Raw genomic sequence first — 20,505 nt, 5'->3', positions numbered from 1 at the left:
CAGTAAAATATTTCTAGAATAAACTTGGGATAAAAAAGCATTTGCCAATAGAAAGTTCCAGTCCAGTAAAGAGAAAATATTCTCTCCATGTTAATTAGGAATTTCCGGGAACTAATTTGTGTCGAGAGGTGTCTGGGTTCTCTCCTGTGGCTCAAAAATATGTAAAAATCTTAAAGAAAAAGAAAATGAGAAAGGAAAGAGAAATAAAAGCAGTACAACAGTGCAAAGCAATATTTTCCCTTGACACCCAAGGCCACAGGATACAGAAATAGGGAACAAGTGAGTGTCAATTTCTGTTGTGGATGTAAGCTATAATAGCAGTGTGACAACCCTAACACAAAAAAATGAACCTCACAGTCAACTTTGAGTGTCCTTCAAAAGTTAGTGAAAAATGTGGTATTATGTTGTATTGTTTTTGCATGTGTGAAGAGAAGTAATAGGTTAGAAGCATAGTTAAATAAACATGATTTGTTGTAGATGATATTTATTAGCTGTCTATATTCTAAATATTCATTCAAACTTCTGGCACAAAGGCATGAAACATACAAAATGTCAAGGCTGTGCCGATTACTTTATTTTATTTGCCTGTGTAATGTGAATTGAATACCTAGCAGAATTAACAATCTCAATCCTAATCACATAGTTATCACATGCCCCATACCTGTGATCTGCTCTGAGCAACTGAATTGTCCCTTTTGTAGTAAGATGTTCTTGGAATTCTTTGAGGTTCCCCAAGTGTGGGCTTAAAAGGAACATGTCTGTATACCACAGAAAACAAGATGCTTAATTTTAATGGAAAACTTTTTTTTTTTTTACAAAGGCAGATCTTGCTGTATTTGACAAATATGTTCTAGAAAGAAGCTCAATCTAGATGTTATGTGTAACTTTATCTTATTCCCCTTTGAGCACTACTGTTCTTTCAAAGTGATCTCTCCACTGCCCGAAGTCATTACACCCTTTCCCTTTCACATTGTCCCTCTGTAAATGTCAGGCATAACTACATTTTTATTTGCAGAGATACCACTGCTATGAATGAGTAAAAATCTTCTGCTCCCCCACCTCTCTCTCTCTACCCTGTGCACATTCTACTAATATGATTTGTTGAACAAATTGTTCCATTAATCTGGGGCTGTTTGACAGAGTGAGAAAATAAGTGCCAAAGTGAGAAGATTCACAAGAATCGGAAATCTCAGTGCCTCTTTCTCGAGGTAAATAGTTATTATATCAGGGTGTCAGACTGGTGAAATGGATGTGCTTTCATTCTCAGTTTGTAAATGTCACTTTTCCTCAGCCCATCAGGGTGACAAATGAGGTGTGGGTTACAGTAAGGGTTCATTCTTTGACAAAGTTCTTAACAGTCTATTTCAACAGAAAGCATCCAGCCTTCTTCACTGTTATAATCTAAACCCTGTCCCACTGCCAGAAACTTCCCAGTTCTCCTCTGATTGCTTTATCACAATCCTCAAAGAGAAACATCTCTGTAGCAAAATTTAAAATCTCAAATAAAAGTAAAAGCAAAAGTAAATAGATTAGAAAGTAATTTATAAACCATAACACAGATTTCCTGGGGGAATTTCATTTACTGGTTCTCAAGATTTTATGATCCCAGTGAAATTTATTATATTAAGGTCCTTGTTTAAATGTTCTTTCACTTTGTCTATATACATTTAACCTTGAGAAATTTTCTTTCTTTTTTTTTTTTTTTTTTTCCACAGCTTTGATTTTATTTTCTCAGAGACAGGGTTTCACTCTGTTGCCCAGGCTGGAGTGCAGTAGTGTGATCATGGCTCCTGCATTCTCAACTTCCCAGGCTTAAGCAATCCTCCTGCGGCAGCCTCCTGAGTAGCTGGGACTACAATTGCAAGCCATCACATCTGGCTTATTTTTATTTTTTAATTTTTTGTAGAGCCGGGGGTCTAGCTATGTTGCCCAGGTTGGTCTTGAAATCCTGGCCTCAAGCAATCCTTTCTTCTTGGCCTTTCAAAGTGCTGGTGAGAGGTGAAGCCAGCTGGACTTCTGGGTTGGGTGGGGACTTGGAGAACTTTTCTGTCTTACAAGAGGATGGTAAAATGCACCAATCGGCACTCTGTAGCTAGGATTGTAAAACACGCCAATCAACACTCTGTGTCTAGCTAGAGGTTTGTAAAGTGTGCCAATCAGCACTCTGTAAAAACACACCAATCAGCACTCTGTGACTAGCTAGAGGTTTGTAAAATGGACCAATCAGCACCCTGTAAAATGAACCAATAAGTGCTCTGTAAAATGTGCCAATCAGCACTCTGTAAAATGGACCAATCAGCAGGACACAGGCTGGGACAAATAAGAGAATAAAAGCTGGTCACCCCAGCCAGCAGCGGCAACTGGCTCAGGTCCCCTTCCAAGCTGTGGAAGGTTTGTTCTTTTGCTCTTAACAATAAATCTTGCTGCTGCTCACTCTTTGGGCCTGCACCACCTTTAAGAGCTGTAACACTCACCGTGAAGGTCCGCCACTTCATTCCTGAAGTCAGTGAGACCACGAACCCACCAGAAGGAACAAACTCTGGACACACTGGGATTATGGGCGTGAGTCACTGTGCCCAGCCTACAGTCTTTTAATGTTAGTTAATTAATAAGAATATAATATATAAAAATAATTCAAGTAAACAACTTGCTGTGACAGTAAATGAATGAGTGAATGAGTGGCTGAGTGAAAGACAGTCTGAATCTTTCTGCATCTGACTAAAATATTTTCCCCAAAAATATGCTATTTTGATTAACCTAAGAAATATAATATTTGAACAGGCATGAGATAGGTTGGTTCTATAAGTAAAGGAATCTTAATATGCAAAAATTTTCAGAAAAAAATTCAAAATGATCAAACATAATGTGATGAAAAGACCAATATGGTGTGAAGGTTGATCTTTTGCCCCAGGAATCACATTCATTTGTCTTGAGGGCAATTAAAATTAAAATTATTATTATTTTTTGAGAAGGAGTCTTGCTCTGTCACCCAGACTGGAGTGCAGTGGTGTTATCTCGGCTTACTGCAACATTTGCCTCCCAGATTCAAGCGATGCTCCTGCCTCAGACTCTCGAGTAGCTGGGATTACAGGCGGCCGCCACCACTCCCAGCAAATTTTTGTATTTTTAGTAGAGATGGGTTTTCACCATGTTGGCCAGGCTGGTCTCAAACTCCTGACCTCAGGTGACCCACCTGCCTCAGCCTCCCAAAGTGCTGGGATTACAGGCGTGAGCCACCGTGCTTGGCCTAAAATTATTTTAATTGCCACCATCACTGCAAAGACTTTATCAACTAATTTGATGCACACTTTCATAATTAGTGACAATCACAATACTCGATTATTGATGGAGCTTGGTCTACCTCATTCCATACTGTTTGCCCTCTCATCTTTGTCACTGTATCATTTAAACTCTCTGCACCTTGATTCCGCCTATGAAATGGGTATAATATCAAAGATTAACCTCGTCTATTTTTCTCACAAGACAGTTGTGAGGATCAGATGAAGTCATGGAAGCATACCCTTTGAAATGTTATGGAAAATAGTATTTATTTACATATATCAATTTTTCTGGGGAAAAGAAAAGATTTTTAAAGAAGTTCGGGAACCCCTAAAAGGTAAAGAACTACTGATTTTAAGATTGGCAAATAAGGAGGGGAGGAAACACTAAGAAGAACATAGGAGAGGCTGGGCTTGGTGCCTCACACCTGTAATCCTAGCACTTTGGGAGGCTGAGGCAGGCAGATCATGCAGTCAGGAATTCGAGACCAGCCTGACCAATATGGTGAAACCCCGTCTCTACTAAAAATAAATTATCCAGGTGTGGTGGCAGGTGACTGTAGTCCCAGCTACTAGGGAGGCTGAGGCAGGAGAATGGCTTGAACCCAGAAGCGGAAGTTGCAGTGAGCCGAGATGGTGCCACTGCACTCCAGCCTGGGTGACAGGGCGAGACTGCATCTCAAAATAAATAAATAAATACATATTTTTAAAAAAAGAAACATAGGAGAAAAATCAGGCATACTAGAAGCCAAGAAAGAGGACAGCTGCATTGATCAACCATGTCAACTTGAGAGAGAGTAAACAGGTTCATTGGATTGAGAAACTAAGGAAAAAGAAGATGAAAACTGTCAGACAGTCCTAAGACTCCCAATGAAGATCTTTGACGCATAATGTGAAGGTTAGTGAAGGACTAGCAGACCACTATGAGAGAGCTTTAAGAAGGAGGGATGGACGGGAAGCACAACACACTCAGAGTGGCATTAGCTGAAGAGCGTGATGATGCTGCTGTCTTGTATCATCAAGCCTTGGGTGGCGTGCCTGTTGAGATGGTGAGCCAGAGGTGAGCCTGTGGCCACAACGACACGGGATGAAAACACAGAGAGGGTGGTTTCCCTGCCCCTTTACCACGGGTCTTCTAACCAAACTTTTTGGCTATAGGTGCTGTCAAAACTCGTCCATCCTTAATTTTAAAATAAGAATCAGAAATAAGTAATCATATAGGGAAGTTTTAATAAATTCCACCAAATTACAATTGATAACATCTACTCACTAAAAGATAACATGAAGAATGAGGAGACAAGCCACAAGCAGGCAGGAGTTATCCTGAATACACAAATCCAGAAAGTCTGTTAACTGGAATATATTTTAAAATTCTGCAAATCAATAACAACAGACTGATACAGAGAAGGAAGGTCTTCCTCAACCTGCCAACCTGCTTAGGGTCCCTGGCTGGATCTGAAAATAAAACTGACAGAGAAGAAGAAAAAAATGCATATAAATTTATTTAATAAGTGTACCTGATATGAGAAACTTCATAAGGAAAGGAAGACCCAAAGAAGCAGAGAAATCTGTGTAAGTTGATGAAGAAGTGGATAGTTGTGGAGAAACATGATTTGACAAAGGGGGTATGAGCTAATGGCAGTAAACTGGGGGAATTTAGCAAGGCTTGTTTGTTCAGATTCTTCTCTGGGTCTCTGTGTCTTCTGAGATAAGGACATTCCTTTCCTTGGGGCACAGAGAGAACCCCTCTGGAATGAGTTTTATGACATTCTTCAGGGAAGGTCAGCAAGGTTTTATGGCCTGTTTCAGGAGAAAAGATGAGAGAAGGTCAGAGAGACCTTCCTGATTCTGTGGGTTTTCTCAATTTCCTTAAACTTAAAACATTCCATATGCCAAGGTGCCATATTTTGGGATAGTGTGTTCTGAGCCCTGTCACTGCCCAAGAAAAATATGACAAAAGATTTCGAATAGCCACATCCTAAAACAGAAAATCCAAATGACCAAACTGTGCTTGATATCACTAGTATTGAGAAAAATAAAAATAAAAATCACAACTAAAAATTAGAAAAATGCAAATTAGAAACACTGACAAAGATTAAAACCGTTTGTTGTCAATCCCAAGTGCTGCTGAGGATGTGGGACATTGGGAACTCCAATACTGAGAGAGGAAACTTTACTACTTTGTCAGAAAATAGTGTTTGGTAAAGTGAACAGTTGACTCAGCAATTCTACTCCAAAGTATATACCCCAGATACATTTGCACATGAGCCCCAGGGTACATATAAAAATGTTCCTAGTAACATTTTTGTAAAAGCAAAACCTTTTAAACAACCCAAAACCACATTATAGAATAGATGGAGAACTATTGGTCAATTCCGTCAATAGAATGCTATACGGCAATGAAAATAAATGAAGTGCAGATACAGACGACTGTTGAAAAAAAATCCAATTCTCATTCCATTTATATAAATTTCAAATAAAAGAAGCAGGAAAACAAAATCACTATTGTTTGAGGGTCTAAACAAGAGATTAGCAAACTACGGTCTACAGAGTTGTTTTCAAAAAATAAGAAAAAAAGGCACACAAAGAAAATGAGACAGAAACCATATGCAGTCCTTAAAGTCTAAAATATTTACTATCTGGTCCTTTTCAGAAAAGGTTTACTGACTGCTGACTTGAACTGTAAAGAAAAGGAAGGAAGCTATCACACTAGGCAAGGGATTGGTATGTCTTGGGGAGGAATGGGACTGTATTGGGGAAGGCTTCTGGGATATTAGCAATGTCTTATTTCTTTAGCCAGATAATAGTTACTTGAGTGATTTTTTAATAGTATTTTTCACACGTATATCTGCACCTGTACATTTAACTTACACATTTCATGTGTCTTCTATTTGTATGATATACCTAACATTTAGGGAAAAAATACACCCTTTACACATAGGCTTGTACCCAGTTCTCTATCACAAGGCTATGTGAATTCAATGGGAGTAGTGATCACAAGGACTTATACCAAAGTAGGTGGTACTGGGGCCCAGGACATAGGAGTAAATATTTACTCCAGACTACCTGAAACAGCATAGCCAGAAGTAAGGATTTTATCATAGGAAGGGAACAAAAGAAAAAGTACTTCATCAAAGATGAAAGCTAAGCTCACACCATAAATGAGGCAATACGTATTCATGTCAGAAGAAATTTAGAATGCAGCTCCCAAAGTGATTTGGGTTGGGCAGCTCTGGACTAATCCCAGAATGGTGAGATTATATTGCAAAGCAGCTAGTATGATGCTCCACCTCTCATACAGTTGGCCAGGTAGGGCAGGTCAGAGCAGAATTCAAATATCAGTGTGAGTAACATGTAAATATTTGAATTCTGCTTATAGACCAATGGCTTCCTTCAAATAACCAGAGAGTGATCTTAGCTCTAATTAACTAACCTCTGTGGACATTTGTCCATAGGTAAGTCCGTCTGATTTACAGTACTCTAAAATTCCACGTTGGAGATTCTTTCTCTTGACTTTTGTTCACAGTCATTATCCAAGAGAAGCAAAAGAAGTTTTATAACAGGATACTTTCCCACTTTGCCAGAAGCCTGATCTGGAGAGGAGAATCTCTTGTAAATGTGCAGGTGGATTCTGTGGATATACTCTGTCAGCAAGAAATTAGTACTGGCTATGGCGAAAAAATATCTCTTAGAAAGTTGGTAATCACCGACATATTCAACCCAGATTTTAAGGTTATCAAAAGTCAGTAGTGTAAACCTCCGAGTGATTCTAAATACTTTTGCTTGGTCTTGGCCCTGGTGTATTTTCAAACTCTTAGAATATTAAGGAAGGATACTGAAAGACAGGGAAAACAGCTCCATCAGCCTTCATGAGGTAATAATTCCATCCCAATTTTTTTGATAACAAATTTTGTTCACATTATCTTATGTTTCCAACAAACCTATAAAGCAGGCAAGACAGATAGTATGTTTCCTGCTTTATGAATGAAAAACTGCTACCCAGAGAGTCTAAACGACTTATCCAAAATCACAAGGATATGTTAGGAGCCCTAATTCTGAAACTCAGACTTTCTGATGCTAAGTCCAATACACTGTCAAGGATACTGAAATGGAAAAGGTTTCCTTGTCCTCCTCGCAGGGCGTACAATGGGGCTGTGACTCGCTTCTTCAGTGCTCCCCTGCTCAAACCTCTAGGGGAACATACAGATGGGCAGGCTGTGGGGTTCTGACCCCACGGCAGTGTCTGGGGTGAATATTTAGAGCTGAAGCCCCAGTGGGCGTGTGTTACAGGGTGCTCTTTTAGTTTGCCATCTATAGGTGGCTTGTGTTAACCAGCTCAATTAGCCCCTCTACCTTGTCACAAGGACAGAGGGCTTTCTGTATCCCAGCGTTTCTTGCCTTGGCGTACCTGAAGAATCAGATTACATTTAGGCTTGGAGAATGAGTGCAAGGTTTTACTGAGTGGAAGTAGCTCTCAGCTGATGGGAGAGCCAGAAGGGAGATGGTTTTCCCTTGGAGTTGGGCCACTTGGTGGCCCGACTCTTCTCCAGTTGCTCCAGCCAAACTGCGGTCATTCCATCAGTCAGGGGCCCGCTGGCCTGCTGGTGCTTGTCGGCATGCTCTTCCACCGGCGTGCTCTTGACAACCAGCCGTTTGTGTCTTCTGTCGATGTGTTCCTCTTGCCATCCAGTAGCTTCTGTCTCTGCCTTGCTAGGGTCTCAGATTTTATAGGTCCAGGATGGGGGCAGGCTAGGGCAGGCTGGATGGTCTTGGAAAATGCAACATTTGGGCAGGAAGGCAAAAGTGCCTGTCCTCTCCTCAAGGTCCGTGGGGGTAGAGCCCTAGCCAGGGACCACGCCCTTCTCTACCCAGCACTTCCCTTCCCCACTTCTGCATCATTTAAAGGGACCACACTGTTACCTTCCCAGCACTCCTGTATCAATACCATTCTACTTCTGGGGAATCTTGCCATGGTGTGTTAGCCCATTCTTGCACTGCTATAAAGAAGTCCCTGAGGCTGGGTGATTTATAAAGAAAAGAGGTTTAACTGGCTCACAGATCTGCAGGCTGTATAGGAAACATGATGTCAATATCTGCTTGGTTTCTGCGGTGGCCTCAGGAAAGTTACCATCATGGCAGAAGGCAAAGTGGAGCAGGCATGTCATATGGCAAGAGAAAGAGACGGAGGAGGTGCCACACACTTTTAGATGACCAGATCTTACAAGAACACACTCACTATCGCAAGGATAGTACCAAGGGGATGGTACTAAATCGTTCATGAGAAACCGTCTGTATGATGCAATCAACGCCCAGGCCCCACCTTTAACATTGGGGATTATATTTCAAAGAGATTTGAATGAAAACGTAGATCCAAACCATATGACAGGGTAACTGGGAAAAATAAATGATACTTGCAAGAAAATTTCCATTCAGCATGTTCACCTGGAGTCATTTATTGTGCATGAACCCTGGAACATAAGACAGTGTGATGGAAGACCAATACATCTGAGTGTGAGCAGCCATGGGAGCAACAAGAGTGAAGAAGGCAATGACTGTACATGCTAGGCCAGTGTAGGTAGCGCCTACATGAAGAGTAGAAGGTAGTGAGCTGCGGGTGAACCATGATACTTCCTGAAATAAGAGACAGTTATAAAAAGACTGGGAAGATAAAGGGTGGACCAGGAGTGAGGCTGTCAAAGATAAACCTTGTCTCCTTAACAAATTATCTGTGGCCAGGGCCTATAAGGAAAGAGTCTCAATATCACCTTTCTCAAAGCTTACTCATTGCTATTTTTGACACAGATTTCTTTTGGTGCCACTTCACCAGCTGGAATGGAAATCTTCATGGTTGGTGGTGCCTTTGCCAGGGCTTCACTGGCCTTGCATGCTGGATTCGCTTTGCCTGCTCAGCCCAGCAGGCTGTGCTCAGCTAGCTCTACCAGCCCAGATCCTTCACCTGCTGTGCCTCTGCACTCAGCCTCTGGCTGGTCTGGGCATGCCGCAAGTGGCTTCTGTGCTGGGTGCTGATGTCCAGGTGAGGGGGATTTGGCAGTGCCCAAAAACTTGGAGATGCCAGCAACCGTGGAGCCCCTTAGGGGTATTACAGCTTTTGCTTGGAGAGTCCCGAGGTCTGAGCCCCAAGGAAGTGTTAACAGCTGTTGTTCATTCCTGCCGCCAACAGCCCATTGAATAGGATCTTGTTACAGCTCATTCCCGCTGCCCACAGCTCGCCTGGTTCTGGGTTCTTGTCCTATGACTAAGAAGAATAAGGTACAGAGACACAAGAGAGTGAGTCTGGCAGAGAAGAATTTTATTGAGTGGCAGAAGGAAAGGTCTCAGCAAAGAGGGGACCCAAGAGTGGGTAGCCCTCTGTGTGAGAGGGGGCCTGAAAGTGGGTAGCCTCGTGTTTGACAGAGTCCAAGGTTTTCATGGGCTCAGAATGGGGGAGTGTATGTGATTGGCCAATAGATGGGCCTGCAAAAATCACCTTTTGATTGGTTAAAAGGCATAGAGGAAGTTTTCACTCAAGTCATGGACTCTACCCGGAACTGGAAGCTCGGTTTTCAGGCCTGAAGCTGTCTTGGCTTGAAGGTCGGGTTTCACTGAGGAACCGTCCCTGTCTGCCTAGGAATTTGTTTGCCTCCTTTCACTAACATTTGCACAAGGAAAAAATGCACCACTGCATTCAGGAATACAAATGTTTAAGTTAGAATTCTTGGAACTATTTTAAAGGATTCTTACATGTGGAAACCACTTTTCACTTTGCTATATAGTTTTTATATTACTTCTATCCGTGTTCTTAGAAGTTTTAGTTGAGAAAATAACAAACTGGAAAATAACAAGTTGGAAAATAACAAGCTGAATAAGACAAATCACCCAGTGGAAAACTATTTGGTACATAAGATTAGTATGCTTAGTGTATAAAGAGAGCTCTTTTAAATCAAAAATTAAAGAAGAAATACTCGAGAGAAAAGTGTATAAAGAATGTGAATATCAATTCTCAAAAGAATGCAAATGACTACAATAAGTATATAGAATAATATTTGCCTTCACTAGTGATCAAAGAGATTCAAATTAATAAAAGAATTTTTATTTTTCATTTTAAAATATTTAATGCTATTTCCTGGTGTTATAGAAGATATAGGGGAAATATTAATACATATTACTGTGGGAAGGTAATTGGTATGGTTTTTTGGAGAGCAATTAGGTAATATATATCAAAAGCCTTAAAAATATTCATATTTTGACTCATTATATCCCACTTCTAGAAGGAAAAAGTAAATAAAAAATGATTAACTCCTTTTATGAAGCCAGCACTATCTTGATTATAAAACCAGACAGACATTGCCAGACAAGACAATTAGAGATCAATATCCCTAATCAATACAGAGTTTTAAACCTTTAACAAAATATTTGCAAATCAAATCCAGTGATATATAAAAACTTCTATCAGTACTAAATGAAATTTGTTCCATGGCCACAAGCTTAGTTTGGCATTCAGAAATAAATCAGTGTAATTCTCCCTATTAACAGAATAAAGCAAGAAAAAATAAGGATTATCTCAACAGATGTAGAAAAAGCAAAATTCAATGTTCATTTATGATAAGGAATTCCACACACTAGAGATAGGAGGAAACTCCCTCAACCTAATAAAGAACATCTATAATAAACCTATAGTTACTATCCTACTTTACTTTCAAAGATATAGCAGTTTCTCCTTAAGTTGGGAACAAAGCAAAGATAACACTTCTCACCATTCACATTCAACATTGTATTGGAGGTCTTGTCAATGCAATAAGTTAATTGAAGAAATAAAAGTCATATGTACTGAAATCAAACCATCTCTATTTTTAAAAGATAATAAGATCTTCTAAATCTCAAGTAATTAAAAAGAAGAAAGAAAGGAAGCAAGGAAGGAAGGAAGAATGGAATAAAGGAAGGAAGGGAGGGAATGAGAAAGGGAAGAAAGAAAACTGCTCTTCTAAAGACAACATTAAGAAAATGTAAAGTCAAGCCACTGACCTAGAGAAAATATTTACAGTTTGTATCCAGAATACTCAAATAACTCTTGAGTCTTAATAAGACAAACTACCCAATGAAATGTGGGGCAAAAAGTTCAGGAAAAAAATAGAAATAGCCAACAAGGACATGAAAAATGCTCAACCTCACTAGTCACCAGGGAAACAAATTGGAAACCAGAGTGAAGAACAATTCCACACTCAATAGAATAGCTAAAATTAAAAAGATTGACAACACCAAGTGTTGAGAATGTGGAACTTCTGGAACTCTTATTTACTGACAGAAGTGAAATGGCACATCTATTTTGAAAAACATTTTGGCAGTTTTCTACAAAGGTAAATATATGCTTTACATATGACCCAGAAATTCCACTTCCAGATATTAACCCCCCAAAATCAAAATATAGATCTACAGAAAGAATCTGAATGCAAATGTTTGTAACAGTTTTATTTATAGTGTTCATACTGGAAATGGCATAAGAATGTATAAATACTTGTGATATATTCATCCAAAGAAATGCTACTCTGCACCTACAATGAAGAAACTACTAATATACACGACATGAAAGAATCTCAGAAATATCGTTCTCCAGCCTGGGCAACATAGCTAAAACCCCTTTTCTACAAAAAAAAATTAAAAATTAGCCATGCATGGTGGCTAATTTTTAAATTAGCAACATTTAAAAATTTTACACACCTATAGTACCAGCTACTTGGGAGGCTGAGATGGGCGCATCACGTGGGCCCAGGGATTCGAGGCTGCAGTGAGCTATTACTGTGCCACTGCACTCTAGCCTGAGTAAAATATATATATATATAGTAAAAGACGTCACATAAGAAAGACCACATATTGTGTGACTTTATTTATATAAATATAAAATAGTAAAAGCTAATCAATAGTGATAGAAAGATCAGTGTTTGTCTGGGGGCACTTTATCGTATGTAAAGTATATTTTAAAAATATCTGACTTTCAGGCCAGGCACGATGGCTTATGCCTGTAATCCGAGCACTTTGGGAGGCCAAGGTGCACAGATCTTCTGAGGTCAGGAGTTTGAGATCAGCCTGACCAACATGGTGAAACCCTGTCTCTACTAAAAATACAAAAATTAGCTGGGCGTGGTGATGGGAACCTGTAATCCCACCTACTCATGAGGCTGAGGCAGGCGAATCGCTTGAACCTGTGAGGCGGATGTTGCAGTGAGCTAAGATTGCGCCACTGCACTCCAGCCTGGGCAACAGACTCTATCTCAAAAACAAAAAAAAGCAAAAATAAATAAATAAAAGTAAAGTTTAGTGAGTGAGTGGATGTGGAGGGTGAGGGCGATGGAGTCTTGGGTGACTAATGTCATCACTGTAACATTGATTTGCCACTACAATGGGAATACAGGAGAAGAAGCAGGTTTAAGGGTAGGAGCAAGAGGATGAGTGCAGTTTTGGACTTGGCAAGTTTCAGGTACCAGGGTATTCAAATAGATATATTGAGTAGGCTGTTGAATATACCTGCCCATTGTTCAAAATCTGAGAAAGAGATAAATGTGGGAGTCGCAGGCATATCAATGATATTGAAATTTGCCATGAAGGATGTGTACCTTACCAAGAGGTTCTTGAGAAGTTCAAAGTTTGAAAAGTTGTCAGCAAAACAGGAGTGAAATATGAGTAGAGTGTTCCTTTTGATTCCAGAACCTCCATTTCTTACAAATTGGGTACTTAATAATTGTTTGCCAAACAACTAATAAACCTGTGAAGTCAGGTCCTTTCACTATTTTACATGTGGAGAAATGGTTATTCTGATAAAGGACGGAGTTAAAGTTGATTCTTCTTGTGCATTTTATTTTTGAGGCTATTTCAATCATTCTTACTTTGCTTCACTCAGCAAGCCAGAGAGAAATTGAGCTTATACAATTGGTGACAAAAGATAAATAAGACATAAATGTTGTCCTTAAGGAGCTTGTGTTTTGATTGAGAAGAAAGACACACAAATACAGAAATGGAAGTCAAGGTTTCAAGCATGGTGAACATGCAAAGTGATGTGGAGGGCACATAAAAGGGAGTCGTCACTTCTTGATAGGGATGAGATAAGGCTTCAGGGATAAAGTATAGTTGAAAGATGAACAGGCATTTTTCCAGGGGCATAGGGATGGTGGTGGAATTTTAGACAGCAGGAACAGGCTGAGCAAAGCCATGAGCCCTGACTTTTTTTTTTTTTTTTTTTTTTTGACAAGATCTCGCTCTGTTCCAGGCTGGAGTGCAGTGGCAAGTCAGGACTCACTGCAGCTTTGACTTCCCAGGCTCAAGAGATCCTCCTACCTCAGCCCCTCCAAGTAGCTGGGATTACAGGCATATGCCACCACACCCAGCTAATTTTTTGAATTTTAGTAAAGATGAGGTCTCACTATGTTGCTCAGGCTGGTCTTGAACTCCTGCACTTAAGCCACCCACCCATCTCGGTCTCTCAAAGTGCTGGGATTATAGGCATGAGCCACCACGCTTGCCAAGGCATGACATTAAGGCACATTCAGGGAAAAGAAAAGAGATTGGGGTTGTAGGGGAGGCTGAAGCATCATGAGTGGAGTATTCTCCAGTTGACTTATGGGGTAAAGATGTCTCAACTGAAGCATGCTCCACTCGGGGCTGGGGGTTGAGTAAAGATGAAACTAGAAAGACAGCAAAAGGACAGATGTCAGAGTGTGTATAATTCTTAGGTAAGCATAAAACACCCAGTATTGTAAGATATATTCATTCTTTCTCATTGCTAAGGTCTCCCTTGCAAGGGGCTCCCAGCTGTTAGGGAAGGGGCTAAGGTCATAAATATAACAGATGTATTTAGAAAAATGTTAAATTTCAAACCTCTCAGTCTTCTGGGCACTTTCATACAATCTTAACTCATCCTCTCCATGCATTTCACTGAGTTTTGAGTGATTGACAGGAAATAAAGGCAAAAGAAGCAGCTATTTCTTTACACGTGGTTGGATTGTTGAGACATTTAAAAATGTCTAAATTAAGTAGCAACTGTTAAATGATTGGGGAGAAAACTCAAACAGTCTGGCCAAAAGAATTCAGAAAGCAAACAGATGGAACCATTTATGGAGAATTTCAGTAATGCTTTTACCCTACTAGACGGCAACATTTATGATTTTTATTCCCTTAAAAATTAGCCATGGTTAACTGGTTTGCTATGACTGTTTCTGGTTGCTTTAAAACTGAAAATAATCAAAGATGCTAACTTGTGTTTTAAAACTATGTTTTATAATTACAGTTTAGAAAGGACTTTTGCACAGAGTATTTTATTTCTTCCATGCAAAGAAAATAAGGTAGGAATTATTATGCTCATTCTGAAAATTAAAAATAAAAACAAAAACAAGTCTCACAGAGTTGAAATAAATTGTCAACAATCGAAAGGCGATTAATGATAGACCTACCAGTCTAGAGGGTGGGTCTCCCGACGCAGTCTGCTTGGCTCTGAGTGTTTTGGCTCTTCATCCTAAACGAGTAGGGAACAAGTAACTATATCCAAAACAGAGTATTGCCATTGACAGACCATACTATGATGAAATAGACCCCCAGAGCAAGAGGCCAAGGGATCCTGAAAACAGAGAATGACAAACACCATCTTTAAAAATAAAAAAGTCAGCTGGGCGTGGTGGCTCGTGCCCCTAATCTAAGCACTTTGGGAGGCCGAGGCAGGTGCATCACTTGAGGCCAGGAGTTCGAGACCAGCCTGGCCAACATGGTGAAAACCCGTCTCTACTAAAAATACAAAGAACTAGCCGGGTGTGGTGGTGGGCACCTGTAATTCCAGCTACTCTGGAATCTGAGGCAGGAGAATCACTTGAACCTGGGAGGCGAAGGTTGCAGTGAGCAGAGATTGCGCCATTGCACTCCAGCCTGGGCGTCAGAGCAAAGTCAAAGTCTTGGATTAAAAGTTTTCCTGGAATTAGGAGTCAAGAAGATGAAAGATTGACCGTGTTTTAGAATGCAGTCATGAGAGAGCTGAGGAAAGCAAAGGGAAAGTATCCTTATAATTCAATTTTTCTATCAGTAGCTGAGAAATGCATGAAGGCCAGGAAAAGTCAGAGTACTGTGCTCTGGGAAGGCACTATCATAGTGGAATTAAATCCAAGTGCTGGATACTTTCCACTTGGCACTCCAGACCCACTTTCTGCCCCTCACAGACCTCTTTGGATTGAAAGACTGACTCCTATGGAATGCACCAATAGGCTCCTGGCCTTCTGGCTTCCAACTGGGTTCAGCCAAGAGGACACAATGGCTAAGGATTAGAGGGAAGGAAGAATATGAGAGATAGGAGTATTTATGTTTCCATCTCCAAGCCACTATTGCTTCCCCACAGAAAGCCCTCTCCATACAGCTGACCCTTTCTCTATTCAGTTAAGTGTTTCCTCCTCTTGCTCTTTAGACCCAGGAGTGGCAATGGCTAAATGTTACTAACTCTAAAATAATTCGTTATACTTTGTTGGTTCTTCAAATCCTACTTATTCCTTTTTTAATAGTCTCGGTTTATAAATCATCCATCTGTTAGTAATCATTCTTTCTGAGTCTGTGATCAGAAAGACAGTGTACCAGTCTCCTACTGGTCCATTGACCCATAGTGGTTACCTCTAACCAAGGAGGTCCCAGAGGGCATGAGAGACCATCTCTGAGAACATTAGAGGATTTCTTGTTTATGTATTTCAGTGAAATTGCTTATGTAAATGACAGCCCAATTTTTAAAAGTTCAGATAGTTTTAGTCACAGCAATGCTTTCGTTTTTTTCCTGTGCACCTAGACTACCTTGTTGAGAAGAAACTTTCATTCAATGGCCCATATCAGTACCATTCAACTCCATTTTACTTTAGTTAATAAGGGTCATCTTATTTAAACGCTATGCCCCTGATTGAAGATCAGCTTGCTCTTTCTCATTTAGGTTGAGCCTCTGCTTTCATTCACTCAGGGGCAAATCATAGTTAAAATGATTTTCTCCATCCTGTCAAAATGTCAGTCTTCCTTGCTGCCCAAGTATCAAAATGGTGTCCCTGAAAGGGAGAAATATTAATCCTTATAGCTATAAAATTCTTAGTACTCAGAAGTATCTCTTTCACTGGACATCATTTGCTTTCGGTGTTTAATCCCTTAAGAATATAATCCCAGAAAATAGCTGTAGCCCGTTTCTCCCTTTGTGAAGGGGCTCTTTAATCTATGGTGCTCATGTATCTTTCTGGAGACTAATTACTTAGTAATGGCTAGTTTATCAGAAGATGTATTATTTCCAGAAGTTGTTAAAGGTTTCTTCCCATTATTTCCTACAGCAATGATTAGTTAAAGATTCCTATATATAATTTTCTTGTCTGATCATGCACATTAATCAGAAAAACAGGGATTCATATCCGCCAATTCCACTAATGAATGATGAATGACAGAATCTTCAGGCGTGTGTGTTACAGAGCCAAGGTTAGGGGTATCTTTTAAAAAGTCCTCTATAGGATAATACATATTCTATTTTAGGAGTTCAACACACATTTTATGTCTCTTGTTTTGTTTTGTTTTTGGAGACAGTCTTGCTCTGCTGCCCAGGCTGGAGCGCACGATCATGGCTCACCACAACCTTTGCCTCCCAGGCTCAAGTGATCCTCCCTCGCCTCAGCCTCCAGAGCAGATGGGACTACAAGCATGTGCCACCATGCCCGGCTAGTTTTTGTATTTTCTGTAGGGATGGAGTTTTGCCATATTGCCCAGGCTGGTCTCAAAATCCTGGGCTCAAGCACACTTTGGCCTCCTAAAGGGCTGGGATTACAGGCATGAGCCACTGCACCCGACCTCTTTTTTTCTCAATATATCATCCTGTACTACATTATCTGATATTTATCTATATTTTTTACTTAGATAATTGACAAGACAGGCTATTTTCAACTTTGCTAAAATCATAATCATAAGAAATATGTGCTCTGATTCAAAGTGAAAATGCCACTACACCTTAGATCAGCATGTATAAGCACATAGGAAGTGCCAAATAAATAAATATTTTCTGCCATATGAGTTTTGAAAAATCACCTCAGAATAGATAGTTTGTAGGATTAAGATGCACTAAAAGCCCAGTGAAGTTGACATAAGGCCTATTCCTGTGACCATATTCTGCAATATTGGCATAATGCTTTTTATAAGCATGCTTCGGTGTCTCCTATTTATGAGATCATGTTTGCATGTGATATTCTTTTTTTTTCGCTATTCAATTTCTGCCAGAACTTGATGGTCAAATTAGTGAACAAAGGAAGGGTATCAAGAGCAAAATCTGTCATCTAAGAACACCTTTTTTTGTAAACACCATGCTTTGCACAGCACTATTAGTGATTTGTGTGCTCACCAACCATATAGCTTTATTACTATAATGTGAGCAAATTGCCTATAATTCGTGGTCCTGGGAACACATATCTATAATTTGGGTCAAAATATGTCTGCTCACTCTAGTTTACAATAAACTCTTAATGTAGTTCCAGTCACATTGGAAATTTCTGCATTTTCATCTTCATTGCTTATCTCTAGAATTTCAAAAACAGAAAATAACTGGAGAGTAGCTTAGGGTTTTGGATAACGCTGATAGAACCAGGAGCTGGGACCCTTTAGGACATACTCAAAAAAGATGATCTTTGCCTTAATGCATTATGATGAAGCATTGTGTTCATTAAGGTCTGGAATCTGAAGTCAGGGAGAGCTAGGTGTAAACCCTTGCCCAGTTAAGGACTTACTACATCATTAAGGGAAAGATATAGGCTGGCTTCAGATTCCTCATTAGTAGCATTAATAATGTCAACTTTGTGAGAATAACACAAGAATATTTAATTTACTGCCTAACAAAGAATCTATCACATTGTAGGTGCTTACAAATTGTGAGATCTCATCTTTTCTTGTGTTTGGTCTATCTTCAGAAAAAAAAAAATAATGTCACTTGCTCATTGTGGTCAAACATGACCAAAATGCTTGTTCTCTCTCTTACCATCCATACTATTGTACTGTGATGCTGCAGATCCTCTTGCCACAAAGTGGAATATGTTATCTCACCCTTTGATTTTGGGTTGGCCATATGACTTTGGCTAATTGAATATTAGCACATAAGATGCAAATTTAAAAAGCATGCTCTTGGAGGTTGCAGTGAGCCGAGATCACGCCACTGCACTCCAGCCTGGCGACAGAGCGAGACTGCGTCTCAAAAAAAAAAAAAGAAAAAAAAAGCATCCTCTCTTGCTGCACTTGGAATTGTGAGACCACCATGCCACTATGTGAATGAGTCAGAGCTAAGCTGTTGGAGGATGAGAAGCCATGCAGAAGAGAACTGAGCCACTCCATCCTCCAGCCAACTCAGCAACTCATGATCAGCTAGTAGCATAAGCAGCACAGCACCGACTCAGGCTAGAAGAATCACACAACTGACTCAGAGAATTATGAATTAAAGTGAATGAGTGTTGTTTTAGCCTCAAAATGTTGTGAACATAGCAAAAGCTAATTGATATACAAATGAAGTTTGTTATACTAAGAATTCTGATATGGCAACAATGGTTTTCCAATAACGCATATCACGTTTCTCCTCCTCCTCTTCCTCCTCCTCCTTTCCCTCCTTCTCTTTCTCCTTCTCCTTTTTCTTTTTCTTATTAATGGTGTAAATATGGAAGGAACAGAATTAAGGTGGTCCTTTTAGCTCTAATAAAGGCACAGTCATGATCTATCCTCAGTATCTTAAGGCCAATGGGAAGGGTTCAATGGCCGGTGCTATTAAAAGAAATACCGGCCGGGCTCCATGGCTCACGCCTGTAATCCCAGCACTTTGGGAGGCCAAGGCGGGAAGATCATGAGGTCAGGAGATCGAGACCATCCTGGCTAACACAGTGAAACCCCATCTCTACTAAAAATACAAAAAATTAGCCAGGCGTGGTGGCACGCGCCTGTAGTCCCAGCTTCTTGGGAAGCTGAGGCAGAAGAATCGCTGCAGTGAGCTGAGATCACACCACTGCACTCCAGCCTGGGTGACAGAGCAAGACTCCATCTAAAAAAAAAAAAAAAAAAAAGAACAAAAAACCATTAAACGGAGACAGAGAAGTAATATCTAAAGGAGTTGATTTACAGGAGAAGCCAAGTCAACAATGTATAATATCCAAAGAATATATAATGCTGCCACAAAGGCAGGCGTGAATCTCGGCAGAATTATTCCTATAAACATAGCATCTGCAGAAGGGAACAATGCTAAAGGGGTATGGTGGGGAATATTGTATCTTGGGCTACCTGAGCACTTAGGGCCTTTACGCCCTGTGAGTCAGGTCCTGGATCTGGCCCTTGGTGAGGGAGACATGGAGAAATACAAGAATGAAGCCACCACTCTCAAACCAGCGAGTGCAGTTGCAATGTTTTCTATATGCTTTCTGGTTTAGAATTTTGGGCACAGAACTGGTAGGGGATGGGCAGGAGTGAGTTTGCTGTTGGAAGAAATTAGTAGATTTAACTCTGAGAAGCTGGGCCAAAATTAGGTTGTAAGAGCAAGGGTGCAGACTGAAAGTAAGGATTTTGTAATAGGAAAATTAATATGAAAGGGACATAAAAATGGTTTGTGTGAAGTAGTTTGTCATACAAGGACACAAGGGCCTGGGTTCATTTAACAACTACATCACTCTCCAACTATTCCAACCTTCAGCCTATGGGGGAAAGTATACTTATCATCTTTATTTCCTCATCAATCCTTGGACACCTTTACCTGAAGACTTCCAGTCTCAGTGCAGAGAAGACATCCCCACTCAGCACAGCTAACTAAATACAGTTGGATTAACTAGGCCAACATTTATTTGTCTAATTACGCTATAAAATACTTTTTATTACAATGCATTGGTGGAGCGTCATACATATTTATGAGACTTAATTTTTATTTAAGCTTTCTTTTTTTACCATTCAATATTATTTTCAAGTTTTTGAACAATGCAATAAGTTGAGAAAAAAAGAAGCAAATGTTGGAGAGGTTAAGATAAAGTGATTAATATTTAAAGATATTATATTCTCAGACAAAATCTCCAAGATTAATTGAAAACATATTACTAATAAAAATGTACAGTAAAGTAGCCAAATATAATAAAAATTAGATTTCATTATTAAAATTAATGACAAGTTATCAAATGTAATATTTAGAACATGCAAAATAGCAACCAAAGCTATGAAATACCTTGAAGCAAACTAAGTT

This window comes from Pongo abelii, chromosome 16, assembly GCF_028885655.2.
Source record: "Pongo abelii isolate AG06213 chromosome 16, NHGRI_mPonAbe1-v2.0_pri, whole genome shotgun sequence".
Taxonomy (NCBI): Eukaryota; Metazoa; Chordata; class Mammalia; order Primates; family Hominidae; genus Pongo; species Pongo abelii.
The sequence above is the reverse complement of the archived record's forward strand: the minus strand, read 5'-3'. Positions refer to the sequence as shown.